Source organism: Engraulis encrasicolus, chromosome 24, assembly GCF_034702125.1.
Source record: "Engraulis encrasicolus isolate BLACKSEA-1 chromosome 24, IST_EnEncr_1.0, whole genome shotgun sequence".
In the NCBI taxonomy this organism is placed as follows: domain Eukaryota; kingdom Metazoa; phylum Chordata; class Actinopteri; order Clupeiformes; family Engraulidae; genus Engraulis; species Engraulis encrasicolus.
The window spans coordinates 31,609,330-31,615,265 of NC_085880.1; positions in this window are offsets into that span (position 1 = coordinate 31,609,330).

Sequence of the window (5,936 nt, forward strand, 5' to 3'; positions counted from 1 at the left end):
GCTTGGTATTGGTGCTTCTATTGTTTCTATTGGCTGGCTGACAGATACTGGTCTGACCTGTACGTAGCAGGACCATCTCTCTTTGCACTGTATAAACTTGTGCATGACAATACATTCTTTCCTGGCAGTCATAGGAAACGCCACACAAGACTGATGAGTGAAACTCAAACTAGTCCCTCCTGTCCTAGGTGTGCACAGACGGGGATTAGGTGTTGCTAAAGCACCTGCCCCTTTGCCCTACTGGACAAAAAAGCTCCTTTTTGAAAGTAACATTTTTAGATTTTGTTGTCACCATGTCGATAATCATGCAAAGTCAAAGGCACCCAATGTCTGTGCACGCCACCAAAAATACTGAATCAAACCAAGATATCGCAAAACACGCCCACTCAATGCAAAAGCGTGTGCTCAAGTTGGGTCTCCTAAGGGGGCGTTGTCCCCTACTTCTTCTTCTCTTTTTGAGGTGTTAGTGCAGGTGGATATGTCAGAAAAAAGTGGTTTAGGAACATTTCATATAGATTTTTCCAAATTGTGTTTTTATCAACTACAAACCCCATAGTCTTCAAATCCACCTGTTTCCATTTTTTTTCCTAAGTGGAAACGCCCAAAAACCAAGATGGCGGATATGCAGTCAGATTCTAACACAATTGAATGTAATGGAAGGAAACATGTCATATACATTTTTGGAATTGGTGTTTTTTAGCATCTCTTGGACCCCCTGAATACAAAACTACCTGATTCTATTTCTCCCCTTCATTTTTAGAACCAAAATCCAAGATGGCTGACATAACATATAACTTGACATATAAAATGACATGTTTGGTGTTTTGAGGTCTCTAAAGTCAGTGTTTTTTTCTTGTATTTTTAATATTCTTGATGTATACAGGACCGTTCAGTCAGTCATTACATGAACTTTTTCAAAAATCATTTAAAATTTATAAAAATTCAACATGACATCTATGAAACGATTGCGTAAGCTTACCTCTCTATATGGCCTGATGTGTCTCATCCCAAATCTGAGCTGACCCCTTTGATAATTTGTGTTTTATATTTCTAGGACCCCCTCTGAAAACAAAATCTGTTTCCAATTTTTAGAAGCAAAATCCAAGATGGTCAACATTGTAGCAAAATATGAACATTTGGTATTTTCAGGTTTATTAAGCTATTGTGTTATTTTGTACGCCTATTGGTAATATTTTGATAGGCACATAACTGTCATTACATTAAATGTTTCGTCTCATAGGAAGAGCATCTGGAATTTGGGGTGACACACTGTAAATCTTGTGCGCACATGTCGGCTAGCAATTGGCTAGTTGCAAAAAGTTGGCCTGTTGCCTCCAACTAAACTCTCTAGACTGATCAGAAAGTAAAAGAAAATCCTATTAATTCATTTCATTGAACAACTGTAAAAAAAATAATGGGCAAGAGGACCACCTTCATGATGTGCAGCATCATTGAGGGAGCCAGTTTCTTTTCATTTTTATGTCAATTATTTTCATAAAAGATTCACACTTGTGCCACTTATACGGATCCTCATGATGCCAAAGGTCTCACAAAGGTCAGTGTATGATAGTGTGGCAATCAGCAGTCAGCGCACCTGCCAATCTTGCACCTGAAACACAGAGGACAGACCAAGGAACCAGCAGGGAGGACAGCCAAGCCCCCTTGAGTCATGACATATGGTAGTACTTTGGGTTTGGGTTCAAATAAGGCCTTGGTTCCAAGTCGTGTGAGCCCACTCTCCTCTTCTTCACTACACATGGCTTCAGAATTGGGATGACTTGCTATGAGGCCAACATAGGCATGCCAACCGGATGAGCCACAGCAGACCCACAGAGACATGATCTCAATGGATGCTACTGATGGGTGAAGCATAATATTAGACACCATGGATGATATAGGCCTAAGTAAGTTGGGAATTATATGAGGGACGTTCAGAGCGTGTGAAGCACATGAGTGGGCTTACCGTAGGGAAGACCATATCAGGGTATGACCCATCACTACAGTTGAGGATATTCTCTGACTGTCATGCCAGAAAGCCCAGTTCTATGAGCAGAGAGCATGGCAAGATTGTTGGCATTGGAGGAATGCAACATCCCGGATAGAACATACGGTTTCACAGCCTTCAGATAAGCTGAGGCCGAACTTGAAGCAACTTTGTAGCCCTTTGCCTCGATATAGGCAGCCAATCCAGTGAATGTGCATATTACTGTACAGGTAGCACTGCATAATAGGTAGGCCTACTGTACATGAAGTGACTCATAGCAATTGTTGTTGGAACAATAATTTGGACCAGCATGGAATCCTCTGTGCTCGAATTCACAAATGAATGGCGTCAGAGTAGAGTAGAGTATCATTTATTGATTTATAGACCTGAAAGCAACATTAATGTTGATTTTGCTAAACAAAATGTCTTCCATCTTGGATTTTGTAATGGGCTTAGTTTATGTAATGGCTGACTTCACATTCATGTAACAAATATTACCAAAACAAGTCAACAATGGCTTTATAGACTTCAAAATATTAAATATGCCAATTTCACCATACATTATGTCAGCCATCTTGGATTTTGCCACAAAAAATGAAGGAAAACATTGAAAATAATTTGTTTTCTATTCAATGTTGCCCTGGAATTATAAAACAGTTCAATTGAACCTTAAAACGGCATTAATGGTGAAATTTCTACACACAATGGCAGCCATCTTGAATTTGCCACTAAATGTTCACGAAAAAAATGGAAACAGGTGGATTTGTATTCGGGGGGGTCCTAGAAGTAAAAAAAACACCAAATGGAAAAATCTATATGAAATGTTCCAAAACTTACATATCAACCTATACTATGTTTGCGCAAGACGTGCGCTACCACCATCTACAGCGCTAAGGGGACTTCATTGATTCTCAACCTCAGGACTCCAAAGGTCTCCTAACCGAAGGTCTCCTAAAGTGGCGTTCACCCGACATAAAGTGGATACCGGAAAAGAAACAAAATTTTGCTTCTTGTTAGATCCACCTTCTTTGATTTGATAGAACACTTGACGGTTACATCCTACTTTTTTTCCAAGTCTTTCTGCCTGTTTTTTTGTGGAGACTGAAACTGAAATGTCAAAATACGCCCTATGCTGCAATGGTGAAGAATCTTTTGAAAAGTTCCTGGATCCGGATTGAAAAATCGAAAAATTGAATCACTTGTTCCTTTTGTCATTTCCAACAAATCCACAAAATTTCATCAACATCCGTTCATAACTTTTTGAGTTATCCTGTTGACAGACAGACAAACAAACCAATGACCGATGTACACCATAAACACCAAATGTATACCATAGTAAAAGAGCAGACATAGGCTACCATTTCTCCAAGACCTTTATTATTTAAAAACATACATACTTGTACTGTACATAATCTTCATGTCTATCCAGTCAGGTTTAGCAGCTTAAAAATGATTTGTAAACCACTCAGATATATATTAGCAAAAAACAAGGTTGAGTTACTTTCTAAAATAAGAGGGCAGTTTTGGAACATTTTAAAAAACATGATGGCCTTTTAAAAATAGTGAATGTTCATTTTTGTTGGCTGACGAAATTTACTCTTGTCAATTTGATGAGCACAAAAAAAGGCTTTTGAGGGGGAATTCCATTTACCGGTAGTTCTTTTCACACTCCAAGTAGGTTCTTGCAAAGTACAGTCTAATGATGATCAGTTTAACAAAGTTTAAAGTAACATTGCATTTTTGTCCAACCTTCCACCACGAAAAACTAAACAAAAAATGTTTTGGTTCTTACGAATCAAGAAAAATCCCAGACCATTCCCCTCTACCAATCATTTCCAGATTCAGTTTTGTAATTCTCTTCTTAAAACCCCCCCTCCAAAAAAACAAATCAACAAAAAAACCCCACAAAAAACCCCACTTAAACTGATTGTCTACTGACAATATTGTTACCCCCCAAAATTCAGATTATGAAAATGAATCCCTTCCTGGTCTGGTGTTAACATACCATGCCAGTGTGGACATGACTGGATACCACGTGTTAGTTTAAACAGTCTGGTCAGTGACAACCTGGCTGGAGCCTTATTGAGCATTATCTACCAAAAGCACTCATGCATGCTTATTCACCAGCCCGGATGAAGACAAAATAAACCCAGAAATGCATCCTGTAATGCAACATGTGCTTTTGAGTGGGATGAAGTGTAAATATCCTGAACGGTGCATGATTTGCTTTCAGATATTGCCCTCTCCCTCCTACACAAAAGGAGTGGGTTACCCATTTCCATTCTTCACTGAAAAACAAAAAAGCCTAAACTCTACTTAACATGCAGATCAGGCTTCACACTACAATAATAAAATGGGAAACATCCAGTCCCAGTAAGTCAGCCATCCAAAACAAAATGTCACCTGTTCCAGTCATTTAGGCGGCCAACTTTTGGATATTCCTACAGTACGCAGTGACCCAAGTAGCCATTTTGAACATAGTAGACATGGCTTAAAGATGACATCAGGGAGATACCACCTGAACGCTTCCTCGTCTACTCATAGACATTTTGCTTTGTCTGCATCCAATAATGAAGTGTACATTTAAGGGTAGTGTACATACAACTCAGTGTCTCTGTAAGGCTTTTTTGTTTTGTTTGTAGTCATCTTTCATCCGTTTCATCTCGCGTGCAAATATATTTCCAACAACTACCTACTGACCCTTGTTGCCGACGGGTCTCTAGGGTTTCTAAAGAAGCCAACATTCCACAGGCTATCATTAATAGTGACCACAGTCAATAAATACTCAGGAAAAATGTGTATGTGGAAACCACAAAAAAAGAATGTTTTGCATTAAAGGGAGTGTCCTTTTTGGAGATTCAAACATAAATAAATATTTTTTTAAAAAGCCAAAACATATTGCAAATATCTCCATAGTTTTCTTTGAGAAAGAAGTTAAAAGTTGCTTTGGTCAGTGATAAGGTCCTACCTTCTGTCCACTCATCACAGGTAAAAACAAAAAATATATATATATTATAGTATAACGGTTACTACAGCATACCAGCATTCTTATTTGTGATAGTTTATCATGTAAATTACACACCCATTGACCCATTTGAAACCCCTAACCTTTGAACTCTTCATCCCTACTCCATTCCCCTGACTCCAATATAGCCATATCAGCAGCAGCCTGACTGCCTTACACACAGGAGGAATGTTAGGAACTTGTAAAGGGCGTTTGGACAATTTAATAATAACAATAATATAATAATATAACAGCCAGCCAGCCACAGTCCTCTGCAGTAGATCTTTAAATAGCACTGTGACTAATGTCATTAACTTAGCTATTAAAGAAGTGGGTCACCACTGTGTGTGTGTGTGTGTGTGTGTGTGCGTGTGTGTGTGTACATTTTGCTGTAGTGCAAAAGAGCATTAAGACCACCGAAAGAGATGTATGCTGCAGACATGAAGCGCTGACACATGACACCTGGCCAGACCTAGTGTGTGTTTGTGTGCGTGCCTTCCCACATGCGTGGTGTGTCTGTCTCTTTGTGTGTGCGCGCATGTATTCCTTCCCATGTGCGAGTGTGTGCGCGCACGTGCATGTGTGTGCATGCTTGTGTGTGTAAGTGTATGGATGCACTACTGGCAAAGACTCTCCATGTCTAATGAGGCTACTGAAGCTCTTAAAGGAGGGAGTAGGGGAGGTGGTGGAATGGAAAACGGTGAGGCAGGCACAGAGTTGGGGGTCCAGCAACACCACCACCCCATAGCCCAGTGGTTCTTAACCTTTTTTTTTCTTAAAGCACCCCCTTACCGGTGCGCAAGACAAGCCGTGCACCCCCAACCCAAACTTCTGCTTTAATGAGTTAAAATGGGGACCAAAACACGTTTTAATTTTTTGATTTGGCCTAATTTTAATGTTCCCAAAAAGGATTTTGGTCACAACCTCAACACAATAAACATTCTCTGC